The sequence below is a fragment of the Microtus pennsylvanicus genome, chromosome 2, assembly GCF_037038515.1.
Source record: "Microtus pennsylvanicus isolate mMicPen1 chromosome 2, mMicPen1.hap1, whole genome shotgun sequence".
Taxonomy (NCBI): Eukaryota; Metazoa; Chordata; class Mammalia; order Rodentia; family Cricetidae; genus Microtus; species Microtus pennsylvanicus.
The window spans coordinates 8677525-8700937 of NC_134580.1; positions in this window are offsets into that span (position 1 = coordinate 8677525).

Genomic DNA, 23413 nt, shown 5'->3' on the forward strand with positions numbered 1-23413 from the left:
TTTTCCCCTTTGAGACAAGGTTTCACTATGTTGTCCTGGCTGTCCTGGAACTCGCTCTGTAGACCAGGCCTTCATGGAACTCATGAGATCTGTCTGTCTCAGCCTCCCAAGTGCTGATATTAAAGGAGCGCTCCACTACTTCCAGCAAGGGTCTAAGTGCCGCCCCCCCCTCCCCCCCGTGAATCCATTACTCAAACCCGGGAGCCAGGTAATGAGTTTGCTTGCGGTCACCCAGGGGTCAGAGCGCTTGCACAGGGAACTTTCTTCTGCAATCAGCTTACAAAACCGTGAAGAGGCTCATTGTATTATGTGTGACCATCACTGAAGAGAAAGGCAGGCCAGATAAATATCCCACAAGGTGATGAGGAGCTGGGCGTGTTCTCACACGTCATAACGCCAGCACTAGCCAATGTGGAATATCATATCTCAAAACACACGACACACACAAGGGAAGCCCGAAGAGTGGTAACAAAATGAGAGGGGCTCTTTCCCCAAACTGGGATAGTGACGAAGTCTGGCTCTTGCTTTGGGGGCAGTTCAGGTGGCTACAAGGCGAGATACTCCGTTCTTTCCTCAGCTTTTTTCAGCCTCTGCGGGTCGCCTTGGGTAGGTCTCAGGAAGACCCAGTCAGATGCTGTCTGTCGCCCCTGGTGGCCAGACTGGGAAGTGACCATGGGTGCCTTCTCCAGCGAGCCCGTGCCAGGGAGAGTTAAAAGGGAGACTAAAGAACCGGCGAATCCAGTTCCGCGAGCCTGTGGCCTTAGGGGAGGGATCTAGCTTCACCTTGCAGAACCACAGTGACCTCATTTCGGGAGGTTTTCTCCTGAACCCATCGTTCACTGCGACATTTAATTCTCTGCCGCAACCCAGAAGACACAAGAGGGGATATGTGTGTTTATAGTCCCTCGACGAAAGCCAGTACGAGATAGGCTTGGTTTCCTTTTATTAAAATTGTTGATGGAATAAAGCCCAAACTGCGTTTGTCAAATTGATTTAGAGTCAGATTTGGAGTCACAGGCACATTTTGGGGGCGACGGAGGCAGGTCTCATGTAGCCTTGAACTTCTGTGATCCTCTTCCTCCGCCTTCAGAGAGTCCCACCACACCTGCAAGGGATAGGGCTTTTTGTTTTGTTTTGGTTTTTATATTTTATTTGTTATGTATACAGTGTTCTGTCTGCATGTTGTATGCCTGCAGGCCAGAAGAGGGCACCAGATCTCATTACACATGGCTGTGAGCTATGGCTCCAAGGAATGGAACTCAGGACCTTTGAAAGAGCAGGCCTTGCTCTTAACCACTGAGCCATTACTCCAGCTCTGGGAGTGTGTGTGGGAGGGTTACGGCTTTTTGCAAGCTAAGCAAATACTGCACCATTTGAGCCACATCTCTAGCCCCTCAGTCTCTACTTCTCTTCAGAGTCTTATAGCCCAGCCTGGAGATTTATATGGCGCTGGGGATTGACCCAAACATTTAGGCAGACACTTTACCAACCCCCACCTCACCCGCTATTTATTTCTTTGCACACTTATGGTTTGTGTCTCTCCCCACCCAGAACATTAACTGTCTAGAAAGCGTCTTCCCTGGGGAACTGATCTGGTGAATTCCCGTTTGAGTTTCTTTGCCCATTGCTGTGCTAAAATACTCTGGCAGAAGCAATTTAAAGGAGACAAGCTCTGCTCTGGCCTGCAGTTCAAGGGCACCCTCCATTCTAGTGGAGAAAGCAAGCTGGCAGGAAGGAGCCTGAAGCAGCTGACCCCATCATGCCTGCACCTGGGAAACTGAGAGCTCTGAACGCATGGTGCCGCTCACTCCCTTTCTCCACTCACAGTTCAGGATCCCAGTAGGGGACGGTGGCACCCACAGTGGGTGATCTTCCCACCCCAGTCAACTCCTCCCGAAGCATGCTCAGCAGCTCATCACCGAAGTGATTTAGATCTGTCCAGTTGACAGTACTACTTATCACAATCTCCTGAGACCCACAGCAGCTGCTGGTGTCCAGAAGGAGCTGGTGTTATGGCAAAAGTAAAACGGCTTTCTCCCAAGTGGTCCATAGGCCATGAGGGTCAGTGGGTCCTAGGCAGGGAGCTGCATGGCGGGTGAGAGCCATGGGTGAGAGGCAGAGATCTATTAGGCATGCCATGCAGAGAAAGTGGGTAATTATTTAGTGGGTTATGGAGGGGAAAGGGTGAAGTGGAGAAGGGAGAAAGGGGTAAGGGGAGAAGAGGGGAGAAGGGAGAGGGGCAGAAGCTGCCTCTTCAGGAGAGAGAGGGAAAGGAAGGGACTCAGGCTGGAAGCAGAAGGAAGATCTGCTTGCCTCAGCAGATGGGGGAGGGGTGGGCGGGGCTTGTCTCTTTAAGAGACAGGACAGACCATTACATTCCCATTTCTTTTTTATAATAAAAAGGCTGGAGGTTAGGCACAACAGGTTAAAAGAATTGGGACAGCAGATTCTCAAGATTGCTTCCTGCTTTTTTGTGGGCATCTTTGGGGGTGGGGAAGCTGAGAAAGCTGGGTGCTGGTTACATCCTGGCGTAGCTGATCTCTTTGCTCCTGTCCAGTGTTTGTGGTATGGAACTGTCTGGTGTCTCTTACACCTGTTTAAGGTATTGGCAGAACAGAGGACAATGTTAAGTTTACCGAAAAAAAAAAGATTTAGGACCAGGGAATTGAGAGGGATGTATCTGACCTGTTTAAGGTGGATCCTTCTATTCAGCTCTCTGGAACTTACAAGAATCTTTTGGGTTTATGAAAACATAAGTTTTAAACAGCAGCATATTTGTATCAGAATGACTGTAATGAAAAGTATCTTTAAGACTACGAAAGGCAAAAAAAAAAAAGACTACAAAAGCAGTGTGGAAGAGACTATCTTATTGAAATTTATTTGGTGAGGTTGTCTTTTTAAAACTGACAAAACCTCTCAGTTGTCAAACTGCATCAGAGATCTTTAAGAAGGATAAAATTTTACTTGAGTTATTGATTTAAAAACGACAGAGAACTTCCTTGGTTGGCATCTAGAGCTATTCCTCACGGTCCTCCATGGTCTCTGAGGGTTGTTTTTGTTTTGTTGTTTAGCACAGGGCCTACCAGGCCCCAGAAGATCCTGTGAGCTAAGAAATCTGTAGGAAGACAAGCCTACCTTGATCTGAGCAGCTAGGCTGTCGATTCCAGCGATTCTGTCCATGTCTGGTGATCTTCAGTTTAGGTAAAAGGCAGTTTTTCCCAGTGGTCAGTGCTTGGCATTTGAAATGAATTGTGGATGGACGTTGTTCTGTGCCCATTTGTCTTCTGTCTTCTTTGGAGGAAATAGAGTGCTGCTGCTAGGAGCCAACCTGTCTCTTTTTGTTATGAAAAGTTTTTAAATAACTAAAACACTTAAATGCATATTCCCCAGATCTCTAAGCAGTTGAGGGCTGTTTACAGGGTAAAGATAAATTATAGAATCTGCCTGGAGAGCTGGGTCTGAGCTTGACTGTACTGGCTTTCAACTTAACAGGTAAAGCAGGGTTGGATTAAAAGACTTAAAAGTACATACCAGTTTAAAACATGATTGTTATTGCTTTGTAGTCTGGAATGAGATACGATGAACAGACAATTATAACATTTAATAGTAAACATAGGTGCATTTATGTTACATGTATGAACACACACACAACCACAGAGTGAACAGGAATTGGGTGAAGTGGATGCTCTTGGTGGGCCCTACCAAAGGCATGCCACTGAGCAAAACAAACATGCAGCACACTCAGCAAAAGGAATTTAGAGACAAAAACAAAGTAAACCGGGGGACAGGCAGGGTATACCTCAGTAAATATGGCGGGACTTGGTCATCTGACCTGGCCATCAGTTAAGATGGCAGTGAAATCACCTGGCCTCAGTCAAGATGGTGGTGGTTATGTGTAGTATGGAAACGTCATGTTTTTTGACGTTTTAAACATAATAACAAGAGAGACCTATGGGCATGATCCGCCCTGTTGCTGAGCCACCACACCACAAGCCACGGCAGGGAGCAGAGGCTGAAACTAAAAACAGCTGCCTCGTGGAACTGACTAATCTTGTCATTTCTGCAGGACCAGTGGAAGTGGTGGCAGGGATAGTGTGAGGAAAAGCGGAGCCTGTGGGACACCAGCAGAGCATCCACAGCCGGGTGGCTGATAGTTTGAGGGCTTATACCATAGCTGAAAGCATGAAAACCTACGAAAACAGCAAACAAACACCACAAGGCCTATAGAAGGACGTCTCCTCTCAGCAGGCAGGGTGTTAAAGCCTGACTTGCTCTGGTCTGGGAGACTAGGAAGCCAGAGGCGAGAGGCCCTCTGAGTGGTCTCTCATGGTGGGGACCACTTATGAGTGGCCCAAAGGAAAAAAAAAAAGAAAAAGAAAGGAGAAAGAAAAATCCGAGGGACCCTGGGCCGCAAATCAAATGCACCACACAGCATGTGCAGTGCTAGGCACAGGAGGACCAACCCTGGGTTGTCCGATCACACTTTTAGCTATGGGAAGCAACCACAGATGAATGTCAGCGAAGGGATCAACTGCAGCCATGAAGGCTGTGGTTGGGGGCTGGAAGGGGAAAACTCATCACCGAAGCTGCTGGTATGCGCAGAGGTCGGTGTTTAGGCAGAGCTGCTGTAAAGAAACCCGGTTCCCGAGCCTAGGGTTCCACGTGTCCTCAGCCAGCCCGAAGGAACGTGGAGAGAGCCTGGCCGAGTCACGAGCACCAAATGTTATGGTAAAAGTAAAACACTGTGGGTCCCCAAATGGTGGCAGTGGGCCACTGCGGGTGGTTTAGGGGAGCAGTGGGTAAGAGACCATGGCGGGCCACGAGGGCAGCCAGTTCCACCACCTGAGGCCTCTGTGGGTCCCAGGCAGGTGGGAGGTGGCAGGTGAGAGACCAGTACATGTTATGGTAAAATGCCCAGGTCCCCAAGTGGCAGCAGTGGGCAGCGGACATGAGACCATGGCAGACCACAAAGGCAGTTGGTCCCAGGCAGGAAGCTGCATGGCAGATGAGAGACAGAGACCAATTAGGCACGCCATGCAGAGAAAGTGGGTATTTATTTAGTGGGTTATGGAGGGGAAAGAGGGAAGGGGAGAAGGGAGAAGAACAGAGAGATGAGGGGGAAGGGGGAGAGTAAGGAGAAGGGAGAGAGGTCCTCTTTGAGAGAGAGATGGAAAGGATCTTTTTTTAAAAAATGTGCGTGTTTTGTCTGCACACACGTCTGTACATCACATGTCTGCCTAGTGCCCGAGGAATCCAGGAGAGAAAGGTCGGATTCCCTGAACTGGAGTTATAGATGGTTGTGAACCCCTATGAGGATGGGGAGACATGAATCCAGGCTCTCCGGAAGGCAAGAGCAGGCAGTACTCTTGAATATTGGGCTATCCAGCTCCTGAAAGGATCACCTTTGTCCATGAAAGGGAGGGAGTGGTCAGGGCTTGTCTCTTAAAGAGACAGGACAGACCATTACAGCTGGATAGCATCTCAAATCATAGCACCTGTCTACGCGGTGTTGGGATGGAAGGCATCCAGACACCAAATTCTAAGCACAGAGGAGATTTTATTTACCTGGGAGGGGACAAGTAGGGGTGCTACCTCTGGGTCAGGTGAAGACAGCAGCAGCAGTGTCTCTGCAGGAGAAGAGGAGGAGGTCTGTTAGGGTGAGTTTGCTACGGCCTGACTGGACATGTTAGTGTAGCCCAGTGATGAATTTTGATTGCCAGGCCTTGGTGTCAGCCTCAGGAATGAGTAAGGCATAAAGAAGTGGCCAAATAAGAGAAGAGACCTTGGCGGCTAGCTTTAGGAATGTAATCTAATGGTTTAGCAAGGGAGAGGGAAGTGGGGAGGGGGAAGACCTGCTGGTGCCATGTTTGCCATGCTCGGGCCTGTTAGAAAGCTCTTCACACATTGCATTTGGATCTGAAGAGAACTGGAAGGAGGCCTACTCGCCTCCCACCATCCTTTCTCCTTCTTTTTTTCCCCCTCCAGGCAGGCCATAGAAACTAAAATTCTTCACACCCAACCAAGGCAAGTCATAGAGACTAGCAACCCTTTCCAGAATCTCTTCACTCACCTGGCCCTCCACAAACTCCCCAACCTTCTGGGGGCGGAACTCAGCCAGAAGGATGCGGTCTCACCTACCTGCGTCCAGCTAATAGGCTATGAGACCTTCATCTCAGAGGGGGCCTGCCTCCCACCCTGGAAGAAGAAGGGCAGCTGGGCCTTATGGGTCTCCCCCATCACATTTTCTCCGTCAGCCCACACTTGTCCGCTTGCATTCTGCATGGCTGTTTCTGCTTTGTCAAACTGGAACATGAAAATGGAGCGCTAATCCCAGCACTGAGGAAGGCAGAGGCAGGATTTCTGTGTTCGAGGCCAGCCTGGTCTACAGAGTGAGTTCCAGGAAAGCCAGAGATACACAGAGAAACCCTGTCTCAAAACAAAAACAAACAAAGAAAGAAAGAAAACGAGCTCTCACTCAGGGTCTTTGGGCCTTCCTTCTGAAGTGCCCTGCCATAGAGAACTGACTAAATAAATTTGTTACACTTTTCCGTCAGTTTTATTTCAGGCCTAGCCAGGAACTCCAGGAAGGCTGAGGAAGCTTCTCCTCCCCTGCCGTGTTGGATAAATATGCACCGAAAAAACAATGCCAGCGCCCAGCACTCTGCAGTGATCTTCCGTGGGGGTGATCCTCTCTGGAACCAGAGATTCAGACAGCTGTGAGCTACCATGTGGATGCTGGGAATTGAACCTAAGTCCTCAGTAAGAGCAGCCAGTGGTCTTAACCACTGAGCCATTGCTTCAGCAGCCCCCCCCCCCCTTTTTTTGGTTTTTCGAGACAGGGTTTCTCTGTGTAGCTTTGGATTCTGTCCTGGAACTAGCTCTTGTAGACCAGGCTGCCTCTGCCTCCTGAGTGCTGGGATTAAAGGCATATACCACCACTGCCCGAGTAGGCCTCCCTTTTTAAATCTGAAAAAATGTATTACAGGTTGGATCTGGAGAGATGACTCAGCCCTTAAGTGCAGTTCCTGGTACTCACATTTGCTGGCTCCAGTTACTCCAGGCCCAGGAGGATCTGACACCTTCGGCCTTTTGCACTCTTGTGTACACACACACACACACACACACACACACACACAGAGATTACACACACACACACACACACAGAGTTTACACACACACATAGATCATACACACATAGATTACACACACACAGATCTTACACACACACACAGATCACACACACACACAACACACACACACAATTAAAATGAAATCTTCATAGTGGTGCTCACCTTTAATCCCAGCACTCAGGAGGCAGAGGCAGGTGGAGCTCTGTGAGTTCAAGGCCAGCCTGGTCTTTATAGCGAGTTCTAGGATAACCAAGACTATATTGATGCTGCCTCAAACAAAACAAATCTTTTAAACATCATTACGTGTTTATTTACATATGTATGTACACAACAGGCCCCATGTGTGGAGGACAGAGGACAACTTTCAGGAGAGGAGCCTTCCACCTTACCAGGGGTTCCAGCTCAGGTACTCCTCTTGGTGGCTGGTGCCATTAATCACAGAGCCATCCTGCTGGCTCCACACCAGGCTTTCTGTGGCTCTGGCTGCTAAACCTAGGGCTTTGTGCATGCTAGACAAATCCTCTATCTAGTGAGCTACATCCCCAGTCTGGCATTTAATCATGAAAGACAGCTGCAGAGGGAAGCAAGCTCAGCATTTGACCCGCCCCTTTCTCTTCTCTCCCCCAAGGCACCCACCTTCACCTCCCTCGCTTGCCAGACCTGCACACTAGCACTTTGTCTCCCTGCCACCTTGTCGGACAAGGGTCCCAAGGACGGCAGGAAACACTTGGAGAAGGGCCAAGGAAGGCCTTCCTTGTCGCTCTGTCACAGTCACAGCTGCCGGGGGCCAGGGGGATGGACGGTCGCCGCAGATGTAGAGAATCTCCGAGTTGGCAGAAATCTCTGGCCTCATCTGAGTGTCCAGAGCTTCTGGATCATTTTAAAAACCAGATATCCAGGGTGATCAATTTGCTTACAAGATGAGGTGATCTCAAGGTTTTTTTCGGAGCCTGAACTTTATAAGCAATTCAGGGACAGCTTAAAAAAAGAAATTGAGGCCAACCTGGTCTAGATAAGAGAGCTCCAGGTCAGCCAGGACTCCAAAGGGAGCACCTCTTCTGTCAGTCACTCTCCCGTGCACACAAAGATGCCGCCAAGCTCAGCATTCTGGGGGCAGAGGCAGGTGGATCTCTGAGTTCTAGGCCTGTCAGGGATATACAGTGAATCATATCTCTAAATAAATAAGTAAATAATAAGAGAAAGAAAACAGGGCTGGAGAAATGGCTCATCAGTTAATTATTATTATTATTATCAGTTAATCATCATCTATTGCTCTTCCGGAGGACCTCAGTTTGATTCTCAGCACCCATGTCAGGGGGCCCACAGTCACCTGTAGTTGCAACTCTGGGGGATCTGACATCTCACCTGCATTCACCGTAGGCTTACACACACCCATAAGAAAAATACGCCCTGTGGTGGTAGCGCATGCCTTTAATCCCAGCATTCAGGAGGCAGAGACAGGGGATTCTCTGTGAGTTCCAGACCAGCCTGGTCTATAGAGCAAGTTCCAGGGCAGTCAGGGTTACACAGAGAAACCTTGTCTCGATGATAATAATAATAATAGCAACAATAACAAAAAATTTTAAATTAAAATTAAAAAATATATTTTTTAAAGATTTATTTATTGTGTCGCATGTATGCCTACTCGCCAGAAGAGGGCACCAGATCTCATTATAGATGATTGTGAGTCACCGTGTGGTTGCTGAAAATTGAACTCAGGACCTCTGGAAGAGCAGACATTGCTCTTAACCTCTGAGTCATTTCTCCAGCGCCCCCACAAATAATTTTTGAGTGCAAACTTATAGACTTATTTGTAATGAAAAATAAATTCTGATAAATATGAGCTTTGAAGATGGATGTGGAGGTGCGCATGGTGATTTCAGCACTTGGAAACTGAGGCAGGAGGATCACTATGAGTTTGAGGGTAGCCTGAGCTTCATAGTGATTTCCAGGACAGCTTGAGCTACAGAGTAAAATCTTTTTCTTTTTTTTTTTTTTTTTTTTTTTGGTTTTTCGAGACAGGGTTTCTCTGTGGCTTTGGAGCCTGTCCTGGAACTAGCTCTTGTAGATCAGGCTGGTCTAGAACTCACAGAGATCCGCCTGCCTCTGCCTCCCGAGTGCTGGGATTAAAGGCGTGCGCCACCATTGCAAGGCTACAGAGTAAAATCTTATCTCAAATCAGCAAACAAGACAAAACATAGAACCCAAGGCCAAACCCAGGCTAACCTATAAATGTGTGTGGGATTTTGTTGCTGTTTATTTGGGTTTTGGTTTGTTTGCTTGTTTGCTTGTTTGTTTGTTTTCTTTTCTTTTTGAGACCGAGTCTCTGTAGCTAGTCTCTAATTCTCTAACTGGTCTATCTTAGTCTCCCAAATTCCAGGGTTACAGGCTTACGTAGCCTATTTTATTATAATTAGAACAAGTCTATTATAATCAGAACATTTAATCAGAACATGATTTTTTTTCTCTACCTCCCTGCCATGCTGCTAATTCTTTTGTGCATTTTTTGTGTGACACGCTTGTCATGAAGCAAGGATTTCATTGTATTTCCCACAAAGAGAAAGATCAGTCAGCCTTTGTGGACAGTTGATCAAAAAGGTTTTGGGCTGGTGGCTTAGCCGTGAAGATGCTTGCTTCTAAGGCTGACAGCCTGAGTCCCACGCCCGGGTCCCACATGGTGGAAGGAGAGACCTGGCTCTGTCGAGTTGTCCTCTGATCTCCACATATGACATTCAAGCTCCACCCTCCATCATCATAATAAATAAATTACAAGTGGCCACTCCAGAATTGCTGTGTTCCTTCCTTCTGCCCCATGGGACACTTGAAGTTGCCTGTCACTGCCGGGCTGGACTCTGGGTTGTGTGAGAGCTCTGTCTGTCTGCTTCCTATAGCACTCCTAGGCTGGGCTCCCAGCAGAGGCTTCAAGGAACGACCAGAAACAACTGGCCCAAATCTGGTTCACACCCTTGACTTTCTCCTCACTCTCTTAGATCTCAACCCATAATCCTTTTAGGCCGAGGAACTGCGTACAGCCTTGGTAAAGGGTCGAACAAACTGTACTCTTCAGATCAGCCAAACCGCCGGGCGATGGTGGCGCACGCCTTTAATCCCAGCACTAGGGAGGCAGAGGCAGGCGGATCTCTGTGAGTTCGAGACCAGCCTGGTCTACAGAGCTAGTTCCAGGACAGGCTCCAAAGCCACAGTGAAACCCTGTCTCGAAAAACCAAAAAAAAAAAAAAAAAAAAAAAAACCAACAACAGATCAGCCAAACCCAGAAATCCAGTCCCTTTTGATCTGGCAAAGTCCTCCCCCTAGTGTAGGTCATGTCTTTTTCTGATGTACACAGAAGTGCTGGTGGCCCAGCACGAGTCATGCCTGGATCTGCCCGGGTAAGGGAGCTAACCTCTCTGAGTGTCAGTTTGTTCATCTGTAGAATGGAGACAGTAGCACATACTTCAGAAAATGCTGTAAGTCTCCAGATCTGATAGCACGGGTCTGTCATCTCAGCAACTCAAGACAGCCTCCTTGGATTAGAGTGTGTTCAAGGCCAGCCTGGTGACATAGTTAAATCTTGTCTAAATAAAAACATAGGAAAAATGCTGGGGGTATAACCTAGGGGTAGGACCCCTGCCTAGCAAGTGTGAGGTCCTGGGTTTGATCTCCAGTAATTGGTGGATGCTCTTGCCAGAAATCACTGTCCAAAGTGCAGCATTCAAGAATCACCATGCAGCTTTGTCTACAGAAGCTCGGGATTAGAAACAACCCAAGTGGGTGGGAGAGATGGCTCAGCAGGAAAAGGTGCTTGCGGCCAAGACTGAGGGTCTGAGCATGATCTCTAGGAGACATATAACGGAAAGAGAGGACAGACGTCTGAAAGTAGTCCTCTGGCCTCCAGTTGTAGTGTGACACACACACACACACACACACTAATGAAAGAAAGTAAGAAAAAAAACCCCACCAATCTAGGCACCCACTAGTGGAGACTGGCTCAAACAGCCCAGGGGAGGAGCTGGAGAGATGGCTCTGTGGTTAAGAGCACTCATGTCAGCTAACAAAGCCGTAACTCTGGTTTCTCTTCTGGTCTCCGTAAGCACCACACACACACGTGTGCACACATACACACGCAGGCACGATCCTCACGCACATACCATAAAATTAAAAAACAAAACCAAACCAAAATGGTCCAGGGTAGATGCAGAACAGCTTTCAGGGTATGTTGTTCTGACGTCTTTGTGTATTGTTTGGGTCTCAGGCGCCTAGGCTGGTCTAGAACCTGTCATGGACCTAAGACTGATCTGCCTGACCTGCCTCTACCTCCTGAGTTCTGGGATTACAGGCATGCACCACCACATCAGATAAAAAAAGGAAAAGAACCCAGAGGCAGCATAGCACGTGTTTGCCCTTTTCTGTGTGGCTGTTAAATGTTCCTGCAAGGAAACACGAGATGGTTTCTGGGCTTCTGGGACCTGGAGGCTGAGGTAGAACCTGTTTCTCCTTTTAAACTGGGTGTGGTGGTTTGAATGAGAATGGGCCCTATAGGCTCACACATTTGCATGCTCAGCCCCCAGTTAGTAGAACTGTTTGGAGGGATTAGGAAGTATGGCCTTGTTGGAGGAGATGCGTCACGGGATGGGCTTTGAGGTTTCAAAAACCTAGGCCAGGTCCAATATCTCTTTCTCTCCCTGCCTGCAGACCAGAGTGTAAAGGTGTCAGCCACTGCTCCAGGGCCATAACTGTCTGCTTTCTGCCATGATGGTCATGGGCTAACCCTCTGAAACGGTAAGCATGTCCCCAGGTAAATGCTTTTCTTTCGTAAGGGTTATGGTGTCTCTTCAAGAACAAGACAGGCCGTGTGAGGCCTATTTCCCCTTTGTAAAAGCAAATTGTTTTTATCACCTTTTATGTATATTTGCATGCATGTGTGGGTGCCCATGGAGGCCAGAAGAGGGCGTCAGATCATCTGGTTCGTAGTCACCTGATGCAGACACTGGAGATCAAACCCCGGTCCTCTGCCTGCAAAAGCAGCAAGCTCACTTAACTGCTGAGCCATCTCTCCAGCCCCCAAGTATTTCGCTTTTAATCCCATGGGTGCCTTGATTTATTTTTGATTTTATTTTTTGTTTTGAGGTCAACATTCCCTAATTTATAAGCTGTTTTGCCTCCTGGATTATTCTCTTAGTGGCCACCAGGAGGCAGCAAACACTTTGTCTCTCCTGATTCCTCCATGTAGCCTGAAGAGGTAGTGGCTCAGCCCTGCCGCAGGACTGCAGACTTCAGAAGTTGATGCCTGTGTAGACCAGTGGTGGAGCTCTTGCCCATCACGTTCAGGGCCTCAGGGCTGATCTGCCTCTAACACCATAAGAAAAAGGCCCAGAGGTTAGGGCCTGCAAGCAGAAGCTGGCACTGTGAACTTCAGCCCCTGCTCAGACTTGTAGAACTGCTTCACTGATATATTCACGTGCTGTACAGCTTGCCCAATTAATGTACAAAATATTCTTTTCAAATATTATATAATTTAAAAAGGATTTATTTATTTATTTTATGTATATGAGTGCTCTATCTGCATGTATGCCTTTATGCCAGAGAAGGGCATCAGATTCCACTATAGGTGGTTGGGAGTACCGTGTGGGTCCTGGGAATTGAACTCAGGACCTCTGGAAGAGCAGCCACTGCTCTTTTAACTGCTGAACCATCCTTATGGTCCCCATCACTAATTTTTTTAAGTGATAGTAAAAATATTTAAACCATTGTTATTGTTATTTTTTTCTTTTTAAAACAAAGTCTCACTCTTTAGCACAGGCTAGAGTGGAATTGATTTTGTAGCCCAGGCTGGCCTCAAACTCACGGTACCTGTATCACTCAGTGTCCTCTAGAGGAACAGAACCAACAGGGCGAATATATATTTAAATGGATTTATTATACTGGCTTACACGACAGGTTAGGTGAGATCGGGTGCATTCAGGGAGGTAGGGCCTATGGTCATAGACAGGACACAGGTTATGGAGTCCAACAATGGCGGTCTACGTGCTGGAGAGCCGGAGAAGCCCAGAGCTGCTCCATGGGGCTGGGTGACTCCACGGTCCTGATTTGGTGCTGGAGGCCTGGAGGATTTCACCTTGGAAGTCTGAAGAAGCTAACGTCAGAGCGGAGGACTCACACTGAGACACCAGGGCAGGGAAGCGCAGTAGAGGCGTTTCCCTCTGACCTTCTCCAGCAGCGCCAGCACTGAAAGGGGCAGCCATGCTTAGGGTGGATCTTCCTGCTTTAAATAACAGGGTCAAGTTCTCACACAGGTATGCCCAGCGACTTAGTTCATAACTGAAACTCCAGATCCAGTCAAGCTGACAGCCAGGATGGACCATGACAGCTGTCCCCCAGTCTCAGCCTCCTGCATGCTGGCATCAGGCACAAGTCACCATAGCCGGCTTCCACTCTAATCCATTAAAGTGCACAATTCAGGGGCGCTGTTTACAGCTACACTGTGGACAGTTGTCTCCATTATCTATTTCCAAGCAGAAACGAAACCACTAAGCAGTGACTTCCCACTCTCCCTTCCTCCCAAGACCCCGGGAATGTCTAATCCACTTCCTGGCTCCATGAATCGCCTATTGTAAATATTCCATAGCAGAATCAAACAATGGGAGTTCTTCTACATCTTCCTGCTTTCACTGGCTGTGTTTTCAAGGCTCCTCCATGTCGCAGCAGGTGCCCATACTCAGTGCTTTTTCATGGTTGAATAATGTTCTCCTGTGTGGATAAGTCTCATGTTTTTCTCTTCATTTGTAGACAGATGCTGGAGTGTTTCAACCTGCTGCCCCCTGTGAATAATCTTGTTATGAACATTGTGTTGCTGGTGTGGCTGCTAATGTCTATGGTCTTAGCACCTGGGAGGCTAAGGCAGGAGGATCAGGAAATTCAAGGCCAGCCTTAGCCACCTAAAGAGTTCCAGGCAAGCCAGGCACGGTGGAGCATGCCTTTAATCCCAATAATTGGGAGGCAGAGGCAGGAGCTCTTTGTGAGGTTGAGGCCAGCCTGGTCTACAGAGTGAGTTCTGGGACAGCCAGGTCTGTCTCAAAAGCAAACAAACAAAACAAAGCAGATGTCCATTATCCGCCAGGAACTGTGCTGAGATAATCTAGCGGGGAAGCCTCTTCCTCTTGGCTGTGTTGAGAGCACACAGTGAAGGAGAGGGAGGGGCTGGAAGATTCTGCAGGGACAAGGGCAGGCCAGGTGAAACTACAGCCTGTGAGATTTGTAGTACTACAGGGGCTGGTGACAGAGGGGAAACTGAAACCCCCAGAGCCTCTGGACGCTGAGCTGTCAGGTGATTGTATCCAGCCCCTCCCTTTGCAGCTGAGGAGATCGAGGGTTAGATTGCCATGCCTCCATGGAGAATGCCGAGTGCCACCTCCGGCAGGCTGGAGGAATTTTTCTACTGATACAGTGACAGGCTCATGACCATCCAGCCAGTGCCAGCAAGTTAGCCAGGAACCACAGCATAACAGCACCTACTATGTGCTGGATTCAGAATGCCAAACCTACTACGTATGTTCTCTCCTTCAGTCTTGTGACAACTCTGTGAAAAATCTTTCGGCTGAGGAATTTGTTCCATTGGCTCTGCTGGGCACAGCTACTAAGAAGCAGAGTCCAAATCATGACCACTGTCATGCCACCCCACCCCAAAGCAGGCCTCTTCCAGCATAGCGTTGGCATCTGGGGACTCCTCGGGGCCTCTGAGAGATGGGGAGCTTCATTACTGCTCTGGTTGCTGGGTCTCTGGTCTGGGGTTGTGAACCTGCCATGCAGGGTTATTAGGGAAGCTGGCAAGAGGACTCAGTGGGTCAAAGTGCTTGCTGCCAAGGCTATGACCTGAATTTTATTCCCAGGATCCACACATTGGAAGGAGAGGATCAACTCCTGAACATTGTTCTCGACCTCCACACGTGCCCATAAATCAATGCCATAAAAATTTAAAACATAACTGAGCATGGCGGCTCACTACTTTAATCTCAGCACTTGAGAAGCAGAGGCAGGGGTAAGTTTGAGGCCAGCCTGGTCTACTGAGTGAATTCCAGGACAGCCAGGGCTACACAGAGAAACCCTGATGTGGGATTCCCCTCTGTATGCTGTGAATACCATTGGTTAATAAAGAAACTGTCTTAGGCCTGCGCAGGAAATAGAGGTAGGCAGTAAAAATAGAGGTAGAAAACTACTGAATGCTGGGAGAAAAGAATGGCGGAGTCAGAGAGAAGCCATGTAGCCCAGCCTGAGCCAGATACCAGAACTTTACCAGGGAAGCCACAGCCACATGGCAATACACAGATAAATAGAAATAGGTTAAATTAAGATGTAAGAGTTAGCCAATTGCCAGGTGGTGCTGGCGCATGCCTTTAATCCCAGCACTTGGGAGACAGAGGCAGGTGGATCTCTGTGAATTCGAGACCAGCCTGGTCTACAAGAGCTAGTTCCAGGACAGGCTCCAAAGCTACAGAGGAAACTCTGTCTCAAAAAAACAAAAACAAAACAAAACAAAAAGCAACTCGAGGATGGAAGGGGTTGTATTGGCTCACTGAGGGGATAATCTCCATCATGGCAGCAGTTGTCACCCATGGGGAACATGAGGTAGCTGGTCACACTGAAGTCGGGAAGCAGAGATGAACGCTGGAACTCAGCTGGCTCCTCCTTCTCCCTGTTTCTATGCATTAGAGACTCCAGTCCATGAGATGGTACTTCCCACATTCAGGATGCACCTTCCCTCCCCAGACAAACTTCTCTGGAATCTCCCTCAGCTACTACCAGTAGTGCCTCTCTCGGGCGATTCAAGTTGATGCTGAAGATTAGCTATCCCGCTGTAAGGGCGGCTCTGACGGTGAATGCTGATTGTCAACTGGATGGGCTGTGGAGTCTACTTAGAGATCTGCCTCAGGCTGGTCTTGTGAGAGTATTTCCAGGGAAGATTAATGGAGAGAGAAGACCCTCACTCCGAGTGGGTGGCAGAAGTGGCAACATCTTTGCCTTTGCCCAGTTCTTCTCCTCCTCCTTCCTTCTTCTCTCTCCCAATACAAGACAGGTTTTCTTTGAGTAGCTTTGTAGCTCTGTAGACCAGGCTAGCCTTGAACTCACAGAACTCACAGAGATCCTTCTGCCTCTGCTTCTGAGTGTTGGGATTAAAGGCATGCGCCACCACTGTTCGGCCCAGCTCTACTTCTTGCTGGTGTGCCCATCTTGTCGTTGCTACCACCCTCCAGTGTAGACTTTGCAATCCATTGTCTTTGGCGTTTGGACTTGGGCTGAAGACCGGTAGCTCTCCAGGAGTGTTCCAGGCCTTCAGCACCAGGTGAGGACTCCGAGGGATTCAGCCTTGTGGACTGAGAAACTACAGGGCTCTCAAGCTCTCCAGTGTGCTAGCCATTACTGGACCACCCAGTCCCTCGCTTGTAAGCCAATCTAATAATTCCCTTGTTTGTGGGTTCTGTTCCCCTAGAGGACCCTGACTAACTTGGCACCTGTGGGTTCTGTGTGGGACAGCCATTCCCAAGGCCAACTATGAGCCCCAGGAACAGCTCTCAATAGGAGAGGGAGTTTGCTAGTGGCCTTGGGTGCTGGAAGTGGACCACAGGCCTTGGCTGGGGGGAGCCTCCTGTGACTAGGGCCATACTGGGCTGGTCACCTCTGCTTGTCATGTGAGGGAGGCAGGTGACTGCCCCTCTCCCGTTGATTTAGAAAGATACTTTGCTGTTCCAGAGTTTGCCTAGGCTTGGGGTGGGCATGTGGGTCAGGCTGTAATCTAGACACTATCTCCGATGCCCCCACATATCCACTTTCTCTCTCAGCCATGATGGGAAACTAAGGAATAGAGGGCTCCATTGTCCACAGGAAGATTAGGTAGCCTAGGTCAGAGAAGAGGAGCCAGGCTCAGGGCTAAGGCTCCAGTCCCAGAGGAGAGCTACTCTTACTCAAGAGCCATCATCTCTTTTTCTCTCCCTTCCATGTGTGTGTATGATGTATGCAAATAGGTGCATGCATGGGGTCTCCATGTGTACATGTGTGTGAAGGCCAGAGGTTAATCTCAGGTGCCATCCACGATGGATTTTTTTTGGAGTTTTGTTTGAGACATTGTCAATAAAATGCTGACGAGCCACTGACCTAACTCTGGCAGAGTGCTACCACTGCTGCAAGGTCAAGATTTTCAATTCTCTTCGGCCGTTTTCTAAAGATACTTTTCATGGTGCAAATACATCTGTGACAGACATTCTGGCATAAATATGCTGCTGTTTATATAATGTATGTGTCTAAAACTTATGTTTTCTCAAACTCAAAGAATTCGTTTGAGTTCCAGAGAGTCGACTTGAAAGACCCACCTTAAATAGGTCAGATACACCCCTCTCAATTCCCTGGTCCTGAAAATTTTTTTCTCCCTAAACTTTTTTTTAAGGTTTATTATTTATTTATTTATTATGTATACAGTGTTCTGCTTTCATGTATGCCCACACACCAGAAGAGGGTGCCAGATCTCACTACAGATGTTTCTGAGCCACCATGTGGTTGCTGGGAATTGAACTCAGGACCTCTGGAAGAGCAGCTAGTGCTCTTAACCACGGAGCTATCTCTCCAGCCCTTTCTTCCTAAACTTAACTTTGTCCTCGGCTCTATCAACACCTTGCCAGGTCCAAGAGACACTAGACAGTTCCACACCATAAATCCTGGGCAGGAGTAAAGCTAACCAGCTCCCAGGATGTGACCAGCACCCAGCTTTCTCAGGCCTCCCCTAAGAAAGACTTTGATGCCCACAAATAAACAGGAGGCAGTTTTAAGAACCGGACATCCCAATCTCCTCAACCTGCCTTGCATAGCTCCCCGCCTTTTTATTATAAGAGAAAGGCGGGAATGTTGTAAAAGTAAATCTGCTAGCCTGGCCTGTCACCTGCACACTCTGTCCTTTTAAGAGACAAGGCCTGCCCACTCCCAATCTCCCCCTTCCCTCCAAGGCATCTCCTACCTCCTCTCCAGCTGGCACTCTCTCTCTCTGTCTACCCTTCTTCTGGAGAGGCAGCTCTGTCTCTCTCCCTTCTCCTCCCCTTCCCCCCTTCTTTCTTCTCTTTCTCTCTCTCTTCTTCTCTACCCCCCCCCAAATAAACTCTATACCCAAGCTCTCTCTGCATGGTGTATCTGTCTCTCACCCATCAGGAGACCCCGCCGCCGCCCCTCGTGGGACCCGCCTCGGGTTATCCGAGTCATGAATGATAACACTAACTACCTCCTAACCCCAACCTCTGGGGAGTCAACTTCCTACACAGGCGCTTTGGAGGAAAAACTCAACCAAACCACAGCAAAGACCCCAGACAGAGAGCTGGATGGCTCACTAGGCCAGAGGCCCAGGCTGGCTGAACATCCAAGACAACCTGGGAATCACCACTCATAGCAAACACCTGCTTAGCAGACACGAGGGTTGGTCCCAAGTTTAGCCCTCACACATCTCCCTGGAAACCCACATCCACGCTGAGAGGTGACTGACTTACAGACTGAGGTTCAGAGAGACTGAGTGATTTGCCCAGGCTCGTACACTGTAGAAGGCTTCCTAGGTCCTGAGGCTAATGCCTGAAGAGACACAGTAGTTGTAGAAGAGTTGTACATATATATGCATGGAGTCTGGCACCCACAGGGCATGAGCCCTAGTGCTGCTGAAGGTGCCTGGCCCGCTGGCATGAGCCAATGGTCTCCAGATGTGGTAACAGTCACGTATGTCAGCCACTGGTATTTTTCTCCTTCCCCACGAGCTCACTGAGCATACCCATCCTCCTGAGGGGGAAGAGCACTGATGAGTTAGAGCCCGCGTTGCTGGGTTTGTGGTAGATTCACTCCCATTGTCTTGCTAGACACATGGCCTTCTCCTCTCAGGAGAACCTAGGCCATGGGGGAATCTCCCACACCAAGGAAGGCTGGCTTAATTTTTATCTTTTGGAGATTAAAGTCTCATAAAGCCCATGACCGCCTTAACCTGACTGCGCAGCCAAGGATAATAACCTTGCATTTATGTTTCTCCCATCTTCTCCCAAGTGCTGGGATTTCACAAGGTTGCACCATGCCTAGTTCGTGCATGCTTAGAAAGCATCCTAACCAATTAAGCTACACCCCTCGCCTGACATTTACTTTTGGAGGTGGAGTGGTAAAAGTATGAAGTTCAGTGTAGCTTTGAGCTCATAGCAATCCTGCTTCCACATCCTGAGTGCTGAGATTACAGGTTCATTGCCACACTCAGCTGTGATGACTAATTTTCTCTTTTCTCTCTCTTTCTTTCCCTCTTCCTTCCTTCTCTTCTTTCTTTCTTTCATTCTTCCTTTCTTCCTTTCTTGTTTTTTGTTTTCCCAGACAAGGTTTCTCTGTAGCTTTGGAGCCTATACTGGAACTAGCTCTTGTAGACCAAGATCACGAACTCAAAGAGTTTCATCGGCCTCTTCCACCCGAGTACTGGGATTAAAGGTGTGTGCCACCACTGCCTGGAGACTAATCTTTTTTTTTTTTTCGAGACAGGGTTTCTCTGTGGCTTTGGAGCCTGTCCTGGAACTAGCTCTGTAGACCAGGCTGGTCTCGAACTCACAGAGATCCGCCTGCCTCTGCCTCCCGAGTGCTGGGATTAAAGGCGTGCGCCACCACCGCCCGGCTTGAGACTAATCTTTTTTTGTTTGTTTGTTTGATTTGAGACAAGGTCTTACTAGCTCTGGCTGTCCAGGAACTCACTCTGTAGACCAGGCTGGCCTTGAACTCACAGAGATCCACCTGCTTCTGTCAGTGCAGGGATTAAAAGTGTGCACCACTACGCCTAGTTTTGTGAGGATTAATTTTGGCAATCTATTTAGCTGGATTGAGAACTGTCTAGAGATGAGTAAAGAGTACCCCTGAGTGTATCGGTGGTAGAGCGCACAGGGGGTTAGATCCTGAAGACGTCATCATGATCAGTGGGTTAGCACCCTGCTGGATTCATGATGTAACAGCATCACTGAGGAAGGGAGGAAGAGATCCTGCTTGGAGAAAGTAGGTCACTGCGAGTATGGCCCAGGGAGCCTGAACTGGTTCTGGGCCATCTTCCTGTACTCTGCTTTAGAGGGTAAGACGCTTCTCCTACCACACACCCTGCCCCATGTGGTGATGTCTTGCCCAAGTACACGAAACCAGGCAATCATGAGCTGAGCCCTTTGAAACCATGAGCCCAAACCAACCCCCCTTCTTGTACTAGTTACTCATCTTGTTGCTGCAGTAAAATACCTTGAGAAAAATAGCTTGAGGAAGGAAGGGTGATTAAGGCTGAGAGTTCGAGGCTATAGCCCACTATGGTGGGGAGGACCTGGTGGCAGGAGCTCAGACAGCTGGTCACACTGCGTCTGAAGTCAGGATGCAGAGAGAGAGAATGCCGGGGCTCTGCACCAATTCTATTTAATAATAAAAACCTGGAGTTAGCTATCAGGTGAACACTGAAAGATCAGAGAAGCAGAGCAGCTAGTCACTGGTTCTTACCTCTACCTCAGACCAAAAGGGCGATCCTGTCTCTATGAATCCTCAGACTACATTGAGCTCCTGTCTCCTCCCGCCTTATATTCCTCTCTGCCCAGCCACATCACTCCTGTCTCCACCTCCCTAGTGCTGGGGTTAAAGGCGTGGGATCCCAAGTGCTGGGATGATCTTTGTGTGAGCTCTGTTTCTCTTTTAGACAGATTCACCCTCACGTAGCCCAGGGTGGTCTTGAACTCACAGAGATCTGACTGTCTCTGTCTCCTGAGTGGTGGGATTAAAGGTGTGTGCCACCATTGCCTGGCCTCTATGGCTAACTAGTGCCTTAGCTCTGCACTCTGATCGTCAGGCAAGCTTTATTTGTTAGATCACAAACAAAATATCACTACAGTGCTCAGCTCGATTCTCCTTTTTATGCAGCTCAAGACCCAAGCCCAGGGGATGGTGTGCCAGTTTTAGGATGGGTCCCCTCACCACTTCCCTTTGCCTGGTCACGATAGCTCCTCACAGGTGTGCCTAGTGGCCTGTCTCCTGGATGATTCCAGAGCCTGAAAACTGACAGTATTAACCACCACACTCGATGAAGCTAGTCTTGAAGGTATTTTGGCCATAGCAATCCCAAAAGTAACAAATATGCTTTTAAAAATTAAAATTTAGCCGGGTGTGTTGTGTGTCCCTTTAGTCCCAGCACTCGGGAGACAGAGGTAAGCAGATCTCTGTGAGTTCCAGGACAGCCAGAGCTGTTACACAAGAAACCCTGTCTCAAACAAGCAAACAAACAACCCCCCAAAAATTAAAAATTTAAATTTAAAAATTTCTCACAACCATTTGGGCAAGTGGATCTCTGTGAGTTCGTGGCAAGCCTAGTCTACAGAGTGAATTCCAAGACAGAAATCCTGTCTTGAAAAACAAACAACAAAACAAAACAAATCTCACAGCCAGCCTAAGAAGAATTTTTTTTTTTCAAGACAAAATCTCGGCCGGGCGATGGTGGTGCAGAGGCAGGCGGATCTCTGTGAGTTCGAGACCAGCCTGGTGTACAGAGCTAGTTCCAGGACAGGCTCCAAAGCCACAGAGAAACCCTGTCTCAAAAAACCAAATAAATAAATAAATAAATAAAAAGACAAAATCTTGCTATATGACGTAGGCAGACCTGAAATTTACTATGTAAGTGAGGCTGGTCTAGAACTCATAGTGAGCCTCCTGCCTCACTATGAATATTGCAATCAAAGCAGTGAACCACCATAGTCCTCAGGATGCTCTGAGCTCCACTTCCCAGATGAAAAAACTGAAAAGTCTACATGTCCTTCCACGGTCACTCAGTTTGCAGGTGACAGAGCTGGGACTTGACCATAGTCCTGATGCCCAAACCGTTCTGTTCCCCACCCCCGCCCCCTGCCAGCTTGTCCTGTTTCCTTCTGTCCCTCTAAGGAAGCCGTTGCTGCAGGGTGGACTGGGAGGGAACAGCCTCGTGTCAAAAAGAATCTGTTTGTTTTCTGGGAGGACTGGGGAGGAGAGGAGAGTCCTTGGCTATCTCAAGACCAAAGTCCCCCAACAGCAGGTGGCCTGTGGGAAAAGATACCAGAAGCCAAAAGACTAAGTGCCCCTCTGGGCTCAGCAGGCATGATACCCTGGGCCTCTAACCCCTAAATGCTTCAAGTGCTTTAATTCAAAGAAATATTTTATGTGTGGGGTCAGATCCGAGGCCAAGATCACACGTGTGGCTGGAGACAAGAGTTTTTTGGCACACAGACCTTTACCTTGGGATCCTTACAGCAAGCTACACTGCGGGTACCAGAAAACAGAGCGGGAGAGCTGTGTCAATCTGTTTCTGCTGCTATATCACAATACCATAGACTAAACAAAACATTAACGAGAGAGGTTTACTGTCTGTGTCCCGGAGGCTAGGAAGCCATGAGCATGCCATGCACCGGGCTAGGGTACTTGTGCTATCACAGCAGGGCAGGAAACGAGAACAGACGGCAGGCAGAGAGGCGTTGGACCCAGCCCAGTGATTTATTAGAAGCCCATTCTGGCATTTATCTGCCAGGTGATTAGGTGGCCTAATCACCTCTTCGAGGTCTAGCCTTGTAATTTGACCCAATGGCCTTTTTTTTTTTGAGATGAAGTCTCTAGTAGCCCAGGTTGCCCTCTATCTCCTTATATAGCCAAGGATGACTGTGAACTCTTGATCCTCCTGCCTCCACTTCCCAAGTCCTAGAATGATAGGCCTGCACCACGATGCCCAGCTGGTGTTAATGAATTCACCACGAGTTTGGGGGAGCGCATTCAACCCCCAGCACTAACCTTGACGGTGTCACCTATTAACGCTGCTGTCTCTTGTAACTGTTTCGGTGGCAGCCGATGCTGCTGTAGTCTGTAATAACCGTCTCAGTCCAGTGACAGCCGATGCTGCTATAGGCTATTTATAACTGTTTTAGTTAGAAGCTAATCACCAATCCAGCGATGTGAAAGCAGTTGATCTCACAAAAGCGTGCCTGTAGGGCCTGGAGCCCTCTGGGGAGATGGCTCAATGGGAAAGAGCACTTGTTCTGAAACCATGAGGACCTGAGTTCAAATCCCTAGCATCTATACGACTGTGTATGCCATTTCCCATCTCTGGAAGGTGGAGACAGGGGGGGTGATGAGAGCTTGCTGGTCAACCAGCTTGTCCAAAAGGGGAGAGCATGTGGTCCAGTGAGATCCTATGTCTTCTGTCTCCAGGCATAAGACAGAGAGGAGTAAAAGGAGATCCTTGATATCTTCCAAATGCACGT